This window comes from Squalius cephalus (genome assembly GCF_949319135.1).
Source record: "Squalius cephalus genome assembly, chromosome: 1".
Lineage (NCBI taxonomy): Eukaryota > Metazoa > Chordata > Actinopteri > Cypriniformes > Leuciscidae > Squalius > Squalius cephalus.
Window position 1 is genome coordinate 3,311,523 of NC_137122.1, and position 13,563 is coordinate 3,325,085.

Sequence of the window (13,563 nt, forward strand, 5' to 3'; positions counted from 1 at the left end):
TGCTTTAGAGGCCGTTCACATGTTTGCGCTCTCACCCCAGACAGCAACATAGTGTCGGCCCAGATCCGGCCCACATCTGGTACACACATGGATTCCACTTGGGCCGGATCTGGGCTGACACTATGTTGCTGTCTGGGACGTTTGTTATTTTAAATGTAGATGCGCGAAAAATGCACCCAAATAAAGAGTGACACCGTCACAACGCTCGCTTGTTTTCCCAGGCGAGATGAAAAAAATCTAATCAAATGAGGTTTTAGGGCTTTATGTTCACAGAAGCTGCGAGCCGAGCGCGAGCTCCAGCGCGACGCTTCACGACACGCTTTCAGTGAACGGTCATATAGTGCGAGTCTGGCCTTCGAGATGCAAGTAGCTAAACCAAACAACTGTGTACGATAAAAGTATTAAATGAGTAACAGAAACAATCAGTTTGCAAAGAGTGTGTCAATCAAAGCTCAGCTCTGAGAAGATGAGATATACAGGTAAATATTAGGAGACTGCGAGAAGAAGAAAGAGAGAATGTAATGGAGATGAGAGAGGAAGAGCAAGTGCCCAGGGTGAGATTAGCATTATTACAGTGTATTCCTATTTAACACATATGTTCTTTGCTAATTATTGTGGAAAATATAAGCTCAATTTAACAACACAAGCACCTAATAAATATCATGCCATAATAACAATAATAATAATAATAATAATAATATGTTTAATTTATATAGCTCCTTTCCCAAGCTCAAGGACGCTTCACAATAACAGTAAAGAACAAACAGTCAGTTCATATATAAATGGACAATAGACATTTGCCCAGTCCAAGAAATGAGCGATAGGATTGTATATAGTAATAATAATAATAATAATAATAATAATAATAATAGTAGTAGTATTGTATAAATATTAATATGTGTATAAGGTCCTCGAATTTGTTATATTTAACCAGTATCAGCACTGGGACTTTTCATTGTTTGTATCACTCCGCTTGTCTGTGTTTGTGTAACTTGCATCATTAAGCCAGTAGGTGGCGACAAGTGACTTCATGAGTGAGCAATTGAACCATTAAATGAACAGATTAGTCCAAAAACATTTATTCATTTAGTTTAAAAAAAAACAAAAAAACAAGTTGCTGAAACTAATCTTTGATGCTCATACTAATTGCTCATTATGCCTCTGGACACTGAAGCATTGCATTGGCATTTGATTGTAACATCTATGCAGAATAATCATTGAATAATTTCTCATTTAAGGCCATTCCCGTTTTGAATATGTGATTGTGTATTGTCAACAATAAGCATAAACTTTCTGCATTTCCATTTTGTTGTGTGGATCATTCATTGCAGAATTTCAGAATCTGTTATCTCCTTGACAAATAATGTATGCTACTGCCCACTGACATGTGTAGATGAGGAAAATCAAAATTTCATCATGTTTTCGAGGTAATGTCATCCTTATGTCGTGGCCACACGACAGTGGTATTAACATTAAGTGACATGGAATCTGACGCACAGAAGCCAATGGCACGTCACTATGCGCATTGGCACATCCGGTGTCATCTTGCGCTGGCCAGTGTTACACTCACTTATACTGACACCTACTGGTATGCGTCTGTGCAGCATCACGCAAAAATAAAATAAAAAATTCATCCCGGAATTTTAATGGCCAAGACCAGCAGGTTGGTCGCCCTACAGGTGAAGTTGGAATACTTCGGTCGCCCTACAGGTTGGAAGCGCAATTGTCCATTGCCGCTGTCGTAAATAATTTAACGCACGCTCACTGTTTATCCAGCACCGGCTTTGGAATGAACAATGTCCACAGACAAGGTAGAGTATGTTGCATGATTTCATGAAAGTATGATGTATTGCGACACCAGAAACGAAGGAAAAACTAAATAATTACTATTGTAACGCTTGACGTAAAGCAAGCCAAATTTGTAGTTCCCTTTCGTCAGCAGGGAACTCCGACGCCTCGTCGGGGGAGTTCCCCTGACGAATTGGGATCACGCTAGGGAGACCAATTGCCTTCGAGTGAATTAAAACGAGCCAATGAACATTGGCATGCAAGGTTTGCATTCCGCGGCCCGCCTACCAGTGCGGGTATAAGGCGGAATCAAGCGCATACACAAACGCTTTCTGCTTCGGAGCCGACCGGTTGTGTCCTCTCTGAGTGAATGAGTTTTAAGATTGTATTTATCTTACGCTCTACGAGTCTGCTGTTTCGGGAAGGGACCTCTCTGTGTTGGTGAGACGGCGTTTCAGCGACCGCGCGATTTCCTGTCTGCCGGCTGCGTCTACACGCTGTTAATTCAAAAGCTGTTTTTACAGCTGGTAAACGGTTGAGTGCGCACAGCGGGCTTGCAGTTTCCCCGCTGTGTCGCCGCGTTGGGTCCCTGTGTGCTTCAGCACAATAAAGAGAGTAATTTCTTCCTGAAAGAGCAACACGAGTGAAGATCGCGTCCTTTTCAGGATGACGTTTCACTCGTGTGTTTCTGGATGCGATCGTTCCTGTCCTTATTTGACGGCCACGTTCATTGTTTCACATGCCTAATCAGTGTGTGAGACTGCGTTCGTGGGTGGTTCATGTTCTCTCATGAGTGCATGACCACGTCGGCACGTTGTTCGTCTCCCCTTTTTAAAGGCTCGAGCCGCTCAGCGTGCCGTGTGCCGTCGAGCGCCGGTTGACAGCGTGGGTTGTCACGGCAACCCAGCGCGCGTCATTCGGCGCTCAAGATGCGTGGTCAAGATCAAGACTCGCGTGCCTCTATGAGGTGAGTCCCTTTGCTTGTTTCCCGATCTAGTTCTCTTCTGGTGCACCAGGAGAGGGCTACTTTGGCAAATAACATTGGTGATCTGAGGGTTACAGTGCGGAATGTCTCGCCAGGTGAAAGACCCTCACGAGCTTCCCACTCCTCTAGCGCATCACAAACATGCTGAGACTGTGTTCGTGGGTGGTTTGTGCTCTCTACATGAGAGCATGACCACGTCGGCACGTTGTTCGTCTTGCCTGAGGGCTTGAACGCTCAGCGTGCCGTGTGCCAGCGATGGCCACGTTCACTGTCTTGCATGCCTGGTTGACGGCCATGATCGCTGTTTCACATGCCTAATCAGTGTGTTGAGACGGCGTTCATGGGTGGTTCATGTTCTCTCATGAGTGCATGACCACGTCGGCACGTTGTTCGCCTCCCCTTTCTCGTAAAGGCTTGCGCCGCTCAGCGTGCTGTGTGCCGTCGAGGCTTTGAATGGGTTTTTGGTCCTATCATGAGGGACCAAGCATTTCATTCGGGGCCCCAGGGGAGGACAGATGTCGATTGCTACATCGGAGAGAGGGCTGTTATACTCTGAAAATGATGCTGAGTTCCTACTGTAATGGTGTGTTCTCATGCTGAAGGTTCAGACTTGACAGCCACACTTCCTGGGTCTAAAGTGCCTAGATGTGTGTGAAAAATTTTGGCAGTATGGAAGTATTTTGGTGCCAATATGGCAAGCCAAACATGCCTAAATCTGCAGAAGTTTTTCCTCTCTCACTACCCCTGCACATTCAGTGCATGTGGGTAGTTCTGACTCGGAGTAGAGCTGCGCTTTATGACTGACCGTGATTAGTCACAGCGCTGGCCTTCGGTCAGACGATGTCCACACTGTGGTCCAGAAGCGCCTTAAAACCAGCCCGCTCGGAGTTCGTTTCCCCCCCAGCAAAAGGAGGGGAAATGACCCTGAGAGGAGCGACCCAGAGAGTGTGACGAAAACTGCTCTTTGGGAGTGTGTGTCATCACCACTCCTCCCCCGGAGGAGGGCCGGGTGGAGAATCCTTTGTTAAACTTTTTGTTTCTGTTCCGCCGCCGACCAGCTGGTCGGTGGTACCCAAAACCAAAAAAGAGCAGTTTCTTCCTCCTCTGGGTCATTCACGGTTGGGTCTGCTGAACAAGCAGTCTCTCCCGTTACAGAGTGGGACGGCAGTGTGCGCCACCCTCGGATCTCGCCACTCTCAGTCCCCTCTCCCCAGCTGGCAGATAGCAGTGGCGCCACCTCGGTCACGTCACTCCTGTCTGCCGCTGGGCGGGAAGGCACGGAGACCAGCAGCCGCCCTTGGGCCTCGCTCCTCGTCTCCTCCCCTTCCCTCGCCAGGCGACAGCCCGCAGCAGAACACTCTCGGGTCTTCTCTGCCGTCTGTCTTCCGGTGGAAGCAGGTAGGTGTTGTCCAAGTACACACCCAGACCCCGCTCTCGGCCGCTACAATGCCACCGGAGCCGTGTCCCTGCCTTCCGCCTCGCTGCCCCTCCGCGGGTACGCCGGCGGTGTGGGTGGGCTCGTTGCGGCAGTTTCTCGGAGCCTGGCTAGCGCTCCCGAGACCCTCGCACTGGCTCATTCGCACCATCCGGCTCGGCTATGCAATTCAGTTTGCACGCCGGCCTCCCAAGTTCAGGGGCATCCACTTCACCCGTGTGCGTCCAGTGGATGCTCCGGTCTTGCGGAAGGAGATCGACGCCCTGCTGGCGAATGACGCGATCGAGCCGGTCCCTCCAGCCGATATGAGGTCAGGGTTTTACAGCCCTTACTTCATTGTACCCAAGAAAGGCGGTGGGTTACGGCCAATCCTGGACCTGCAAGTATTGAATCGGGCCCTGCACAAGCTCCCGTTCAAGATGCTCACGCAGAAACGCATTTTCGAGTGCATCCGTCCCCAGGATTGGTTTGCAGCGATCGACCTGAAGGACGCGTACTTTCATGTCTCGATTCTTCCCCGACACAGACCATTTCTTCGGTTTGCTTTCGAGGGTCGAGCATATCAGTACAAGGTCCTACCCTTCGGGCTGGCCCTGTCGCCCCGTGTCTTCACGGAAGTCGCGGAGGCGGCCATTGTTCCCATGAGAGAACAAGGCGTTCGCATTCTCAACTACCTCGACGACTGGCTCATTCTGGGACACTCGCGAGATGTGTTGTGCGATCACAGGGACATGGTGCTTCGGCACCTCAGTCAGTTGGGGCTTCAGGTCAACTGGGACAAGAGCAAACTCTCCCCTGTGCAGAGGATCTCTTATCTCGGTATGGAGCTGGACTCGGTCGCCCAGACTGCGCGCCTCACGGAGGAACGCGTCCAGTCAGTGCTCAACTGCCTCAAGTCTTTTCGGGGCAAGTCAGCGGTTCCACTGAAACAATTTCAGAGGCTCCTGGGGCATATGGCAGCCGCAGCCGCAGTAACGCCGCTCGGTCTGTTGCATATGAGACCGCTCCAGCACTGGCTTCACGATCGAGTCCCGAGGTGGGCGTGGCAGAGCGGCACCTTCCGGGTCAAAGTCACCCCGCACTGTCGCCAAACCTTCACCCCTTGGTCGGATCCTGTGTTTCTACGGGCCGGTGTGCCCCTATTCCAGGTTTCCAGGCATGCTGTGGTATTCACAGATGCTTCTGCCAAGGGTTGGGGGGCCACGTACAAAGGGCATGTAGTCTCGGGTCTGTGGACGGGGCCCCAGCTGCATTGGCACATCAACTGCCTAGAGTTGCAAGCAGTACGCTTGGCCTTGTGTCGCCTCAAGGGGTTTCTCAGACACAAGCACGTACTGGTCCGTACGGACAGCACTGCGACCGTTGCGTACATCAACCGACAAGGTGGTCTGCGCTCCCGTCGTATGTTGCGACTCGCCTCCTACCTCCTCCTATGGAGTCAGAAGCATCTGAGGTCGCTTCGTGCCGTTCATGTCCCAGGGGAATTCAATTGTGTGGCCGACGAGCTTTCACGTCAGCCTCCCCTTCCGGGAGAATGGCGACTCCATCCCCAGGTGGTCCAGCTGATTTGGCGAATCTTCGGAGCCACACAGGTAGACCTGTTTGCCTCTCCGGACACGACCCATTGCCAGTGGTATTACTCCCTGACCGAAGGAACTCTCGGCACGGATGCCCTGGCACACAGCTGGCCCCGGGACTTATGCAAATATGCGTTCCCCCCAGTGAGCCTTCTTGCACAGACACTGTGCAAGGTCAGGGAGGACGAGGAGCAGGTCCTTTTGGTAGCCCCGTATTAAAAAAAAAAAAAAAAAAACTTGGTTCCCAGAACTCATGCTCCTCGCGACAGCCCCTCCTTGGCCGATTCCTCTGAGGAACGACCTTCTTTCTCAAAGACGGGGCACTCTATGGCACCCGTGTCCAGACCTCTGGAAACTCCATGTCTGGTCCCTGGACGGGACGCGGAGGTTCTAGATGGCCTGCCACAGGCAGTGGTAGATACCATCTCTTCAGCTAGAGCCCCCTCTACGAGGCGCCTCTATGCTCTGAAGTGGAACCTGTTCGTCGGCTGGTGTTCTTCCCACGGGGAGAACCCACGAACTTGCCCGGTCAGAGTCGTGCTCTCCTTCCTACAAGAGGGGTTGGAGCGAAGGCTGTCTCCCTCCACTCTCAAAGTGTATGTTGCCGCAATAGCCGCACATCACGATGTAGTTGGCGGTAAGTCCGTGGGGAAGCACGACCTGGTCATCAGATTCCTCAAGGGTGCTAGGAGGCTAAATCCACCTCGCGATTTGCACCCTGTACCCTCTTGGGACTTAACTTTAGTGCTAGAGCGCTCCAAAGTCCTCCTTTTGAGCCTTTGACGACAGTTGAGCTTAATATCCTGTCCATTAAGACAGCGCTCCTGTTAGCATTGGCTTCCTTCAAGAGGGTAGGGGATCTGCAGGCTTTTTCGGTCGACGTATCGTGCCTAGAGTTCGGGCCTGGCCTTTCTCATGTTACATTGAGACCCCGGCTCGGATATGTGCCCAAGGTTCCTACCACTCCCTTCGCGGACCAGGTAGTGAACCTGCAAGCGCTGCCCCAGGAGGAGGCAGACCCAGCCCTAGCTTTTCTCTGTCCCGTCCGGGCCCTCCGGGTTTATATAGACAGAACGCAAAGCTGTAGGACCTCAGATCAGCTCTTTGTTTGTTACGGAGGCCAGCAGAAGGGGAAGGCTGTCTCCATGCAGAGGTTAGCCCACTGGCTAGTGGATGCTATCACCAGGGCTTATGAGTCCCAGGGTGAGCCCTGCCCACCCAGGTTGCGGGCTCACTCCACTAGGAGTGTTGCCGCTTCCTGGGCTCTGGCACAAGGCACCTCGCTAACAGACATTGTAGAGCTGCGGGCTGGGCGACACCGAACACGTTAGCTAGGTTTTATAGCCTACGTGTGGAACCTGTTTCCTCCCCAGTACTTGCTATGGCCAGTAATTAGAGGGAATAGGTGTGTCGGCTTGCGACGCCATTCCGTGAGCGGATACGTGCGTCTTTCGCTCCGTTGGTTACCCAACAAACAGCTAACCTCGTGAGTTCCTCCATCACCCCCTCCGGTGTCAGGCGTTGCGGACCGCCTGGCACCAGGTCTGCTACCTTCAGTAAGGAGTTGTTAGCAGACTGGGTGCCTTTCCAGTGGTCCCTGCGGCGACCCATGATTGCCACGTGCAGTTCAGCCGTGTCTTCCCCTTGACAGACTCATTCTGTCGTCCCTGTTGAGTACGCTCCTCACTCCTCTGGACTGGGACTACCTTCAAGGACTGCCATATGTTTCACTACCCTACGTGGTTAGTACATGTGTGTATTTGAGGGCCTTCCTCTAGGCTGCCTCAGCTTCCGCAGCGTTCCCTCCCCCTATTATATCCTTGGGGTCGGGCACGCTTTCCCAGTGTTATCCAATATCCACTGATTGGGTCTTGCGGAACAGCAGTGTGATTCCCTAGCTAGCTCCCGCAAAATTTCTGGAAACTGCTGCAGGGCTGTAGCTTAGCTGGGCGCTGGAAGGGGCCAGCACCATGGCGTTTTGGTAGGGATCCCAATTCGTCAGGGGAACTCCCCCGACGAGGCGTCGGAGTTCCCTGCTGACGAAAGGGAACGTCTCGGTTACGTATGGTAACCCTCGTTCCCTGAGTCCAGGGAACGGAGACGCCTCGTCCCGTCGCCATGCTGCTGTACCTTCGCGGAGGACTGGACACCGTTCGGCTCCTCAGCGAAAAGCGTTTGTGTATGCGCTTGATTCCGCCTTATACCCGCACTGGTAGGCGGGCCGCGGAATGCAAACCTTGCATGCCAATGTTCATTGGCTCGTTTTAATTCACTCGAAGGCAATTGGTCTCCCTAGCGTGATCCCAATTCGTCAGGGGAACTCCCCCGACGAGACGTCTCCGTTCCCTGGACTCAGGGAACGAGGGTTACCATACGTAACCGAGACGTTTTCTTATGTCTCATTAGAACTACAGAAACGCGACCCGATCTGGCAATCTTACATAGTGTGGTTATAGCAGATATAGGACCACAAAGTGGAGGCTTCAGTGCCTTTCACCCTGTTACGACTTGATGAATCCCTGAAACGATTTTGGAAACATTATTTTAAGGTAAAAAATCTTTCTTAGTATTGCAATATCAGACAGCATATGGCCTATGGCATAGACTATGCTCATCTATAAAATGTCATGTTACACAGCTGTATAAAAACCTTGATAATGTCTTATTTATTTAGAAGGGAGGATTGATTGACTCACAAAAATGTTCACTCATTTACTTTTAAAAACAGATGGATAATTCAAAATGTTTTCCGTTATTTATGATGTGTTTAACGCTATAGAGCTGGTAAGTCCCGCCCCTTCCGCTAATCCCCACTGGACCTCTAGGTTGAAAAATCGTCAATGCAAGTGAATGGGAGAAAATAATTAGGGCCCGAGCACCGATGGTGTGAGGACCCTCTTGGAATTGCTCTGTTTATTATTAGGGCCCGAGCACCGATGGTGAGAGGACCCTATTGTTTTTGCTCCGTTTATTCTTCTTCTTCTTCTTCTTCTTCTCCAAAGTGAATCGCTTTTTAGAGGGCCTAAACATGCTCGAAAACTCATGAAACTTTGCACATGCTTCAGAAGTGGTGAAAATTTACGTGTGATATGGTTTTCAGAATTGGGGGGGGCAAATTCGGTAAATTATTGCCCCCACATTTTGCCCCGGCTCCTGGTTTCACGTACAGGTATGAAATTTGGTACATACATGTAATGACCCAATACCTACAGAAAAGTCTCTTGGAGCATAGCCCTAAACACAACAGGAAGTGAGCTATTTTGAACTTCCTCCTAGATTTTGGGCATTTTTCGTAATTTCCTGATGTTGTACTTTAACGAACTCCTCCTACAGATTTGATCTGATTCCCTTCAAATTTGGTGAGTGTAATCTTAAGGCCTTTGTGACGTTAAATTGCGAAGATCTAGAGTTTTCGTCGAAGGGTGTGCCCTCGGCGGCCTGACAAACGTTCACCCAATTTCGGCCTTCTGGTGATATATGCATGATCAGATAAGTTCAATATTAATGTTGAATGCAGTTCCGATGTTGCTAGGCAACCACAGACAGCCTGCAGTAACTCAGCCATACAATTTCCAATCTGTCCCAAACTTCACATGTTTGATAAGAGTCCTGTCCTGAACACATGACCATGCTCATATTTGGTTATAGCAATAGCGCCACCTGCTGGTAGCAGGAAGTGTGGCAAATACAAAACGTGCTCGAAAAATCATGAAACTTTGCACACGCCTCAGAAGTGGTGAAAATTTACGTGTGATGTGGTTTTCAAAATTGGGTGGGGCAAAATGGCTTACTTATTGCCCCTATATTTTGCCCCTGGCTCCTGGTTTCACGTACAGGTATGAAATTTGGTACATACATGTAAAGACCCAATACCTACAAAAAAGTCTCTTGGCGCGTAGCCCTAAACACAACAGGAAGTCAGCTATTTTGAACTTCCTCTCAGATTTTGGGCAGTTTTTGCCATTTCCTGATGTTGTACTTTAACAAACTCCTCCTACAGTTTTGATCTGATCCTCTTCAAATTTGGTGAGTGTAATCTTAAGGCATTTCCTAAAGGCGCCGGGTGACGGTGGCAGGGGTGCGAGGGCCCTTTTCATCGCTGCTTGCAGCTTTAATTAGGGCCCGAGCACCGATGGTGTGAGGACCCTCTTGGAATTGCTCTGTTTATTATTATTATTATTCTTCTTCTTCTTCTTCTCCGCATTTAATTGCATTTTTGAGGGCCTAAACATGCTCGAAAACTCACGAAACTTTGCACACGCGTCAGAACTGGCGAAAATTTACATCTGATATAGGTTTCAGAATTGGACGGGGCAAAATGGCTCGATAGCGCCACCTATAAAAGTTCAACGGAGTGCGCCTCCCGCAACGTTCCACGTACGTGCACGAAATTCGGTACATACATGTAATGACCTAATACCTACAAAAAAGTCTCTTGGAGCATAGCCCTAAACACAACAGGAAGTCAGCCATTTTGAACTTCCTCTCAGATTTTTGTGCAGTTTTTGCCATTTTCAGGCCTCGTACTTTAACGAACTCCTCCTACAGTTTTAATCTGATCATCTTCAAATTTGGTGAGTGTAATCTTAAGGCCTTTGCGACGTTAAATTGCGAAGATCTTGAGTTTTCGTCAAAGGGCGGGTCCTCGGCGGCCTGACAAATTTCGATGTTTCGCCATGAAACAGGAAGTTGCTGTAACTCAGGCATGGAATGTCCAATCTGCCCCAAACTTCACACTTTTGATAAGCGTTCTGTCCTGAACACATGACCATGCTCATATTCAGTTACAGTCATAGCGCCACCTGCTGGCAACAGGAAGTGACATGTTTAACACTGATATGGACTCCTAATAACATATAAAAAAGTGCCAGCAAGTGCTAAACATGCTAACAACATAATAGAAGCATGCTAAAACATGCTAGCAAACTCTTAGCTAAGTGCTAAAGCATGCTATTATTGCAATTAAATAGGAATTTGCTGTAACTCAGGCATGGAATGTCCAATCTGCCCCAAACTTCACACTTTTGATAAGCGTTCTGTCCTGAACACATCTACATGAGAAAATTCAGTTATAGTAATAGCGCCACCTACTGGTAACAGGAAGTGACATGTTTAACACTCTTGTGGTCTCCTAATAACATATAAAAAAGAGCCAACAAGTGCTAAACAGGTTAGCAACATACTAGAAACATGCTAGCAAACACTTAGCTAAGTGCTAAAGCATGCTATTACTGCAATTAAATAGGAATTTGCTGTAACTCAGGCATGTAATGTCCAATCTGCCCCAAACTTCACACATTTGATAAGAATCATGGCCTGAACACGTCTATGCTCAAATTCAGTTATAGTAATAGCACCACCTACTGGCAACAGGAAGTGACATGTTTAACACTTTGATGCCGTTCTAGCAACATGTTAAAAATGCCATTGAGTTCTATACATGCTAGAAACATGTTAAAACATGCTAGCAGTACTTAGCTAAGTGCTAAACCATGCTAATTCAATGAAACAGGACTTTGTTGTTACTCAAGAAGGCAATGTACAATCTACCCCAAACTTCACACGTTTGATAAGAGTTATCTCTTGAACACATGTCCATGCTCATATTTAGTTATAGTCATAGCGCCACCTGCTGGCAACAGGAAGTGACGTTTAACACTGTTCTTGACTCCTAATAACATATAAAAAAATGCAAGTAGGTGCTAAACATCCTACCAACATACTAGAGACTTGCTAAAACATACTAGCAAACACTTAGCTAAGTGCTAAAGAATGATATTACTGCAATTAAATATGAATTTGCTGTAACTCAGGCAAGGAATGTCCAATCTGCCCCAAACTTCACACTTTTGATAAGCGTTCTGTCCTGAACACATGATCATGCTTACAGTCATAGCGCCACCTGCTGGCAGCAGGAAGTGACATGTTTAACACTGTTATGGACTCCTAATAACATATAAAAAAGTGCCAGCAAGTGCTAAACATGCTAACAACATACTAGAAACATGCTAAAACATGCTAGCAAACTCTTAGCTAAGTGCTAAAGCATGCTATTATTGCAATTAAATAGGAATTTGCTGTAATTCAGGCATGGAATGTCCAATCTGCCCCAAACTTCACACATTTGATAAGAATCATGGCCTGAACACATGTCTATGCTCAAATTCAGTTATAGTAATAGCGCCACCTACTGGCAACAGGAAGTGACATGTTTAACACTTTTATGCCGTTCTAGCAACATGTTAAAAATGCCATTGAGTTCTAAACATGCTAGAAACATGTTAAAACATGCTAACAATGCTTAGCTAAGTGCTAAAGAATGTTAATTCAATGAAACATGACTTTGTTGTTACTCAAGAAGGCAATGTCCAATTTGCACCAAACTTCACACGTTTGATAAGAGTTCTGTCCTGAACACACATCCATGCTCATATTCAGTTATAGCCATAACGCCACCTACTGGCAACAGAAACTGACATGGTTAACACCGTAATGCAGTACTAACCACATAATTATTGTGTACTAAGCATGCTAGAAACAGACTAAACATGCTAGCAACACTTAGCTGAGTCATGAAGCATGCTATTATCACCATTATACAAAACAATTTGTAACTGACTTTGACATACTCTTACTATATATACCTCCTTAAATGTACATTTCCCAACCATGCTCTGTCTTCCTAAAGCCACCGAGTGTTGATGGCACGGGTGCTCGGGCCCTTTCATCGCTGCTTGCAGCTTTAATTATTATTAGGGCCCGAGCACCGATGGTGTGAGGACCCTCTTGGAATTGCTCTGTTTATTATTATTATTATTATTATTCTTCTTCTTCTTCTTCTCCGCATTGAATTGCATTTTTGAGGGCCTAAACATGCGCGAAAACTCACGAAACTTTGCACACGCGTCAGAACTGGCGAAAATTTACATCTGATATAGGTTTCAGAATTGGACGGGGCAAAACGGCTCGATAGCGCCACCTATAAAAGTTCAACGGAGTGCGCCTCCCGCAACGTTCCACGTACGTGCACGAAATTCGGTACATACGTGTAATGACCTAATACCTACAAAAAAGTCTCTTGGAGCATAGCCCTAAACCCAACAGGAAGTCAGCCATTTTGAACTTCCTCTCAGATTTTTGTGCAGTTTTTGCCATTTTCAGGCCTCGTACTTTAACGAACTCCTCCTACAGTTTTAATCTGATCATCTTCAAATTTGGTGAGTGTAATCTTAAGGCCTTTGCGACGTTAAATTGCGAAGATCTTGAGTTTTCGTCGAAGGGCGGGTCCTCGGCGGCCTTACAAATTTCGATGTTTCGCCATGAAACAGGAAGTTGCTGTAACTCAGGCATGGAATGTCCAATCTCCCCCAAACTTCACACGTTTGATAAGAGTTCTGTCCTGAACACATGGCCATGCTCATATTCAGTTATAGTCATAGCGCCACCTGCTGGCAACAGGAAGTGACATGTTTAACACTGTTATGGACTCCTAATAACATATAAAAAAGTGCCAGCAAGTGCGAAACATGCTAACAACATACTAGAAGCATGCTAAAACATGCTAGCAAACTCTTAGCTAAGTGCTAAAGCATGCTATTATTGCAATTAAATAGGAATTTGCTGTAACTCAGGCATGGAATGTCCAATCTGCCCCAAACTTCACACTTTTGATAAGCGTTCTGTCCTGAACACATCTACATGATAATATTCAGTTATAGTAATAGCGCCACCTACTGGCAACAGGAAGTGTCATGTTTAACACGTTGATGCCATTCTAG

The 13,563-nt window shown here is 47.7% G+C and overlaps 1 protein-coding gene and 1 long non-coding RNA gene across 2 annotated transcripts in view; one reads left to right on the forward strand and one right to left on the reverse strand.

Annotated features, from left to right (window-relative positions):
* The window catches only part of LOC307156695, a 343,191-nt gene that overhangs the window by 195,780 nt on the left and 133,848 nt on the right, over positions 1-13,563 (forward strand). The gene's annotated exons all lie outside the window — the stretch shown is intronic.
* LOC307165839 (uncharacterized protein) overlaps positions 1-13,563 on the reverse strand; it is a gene marked incomplete at its 5' end in the record, with an annotated part of 62,655 nt that overhangs the window by 2,758 nt on the left and 46,334 nt on the right. The window lies entirely within an intron of this gene.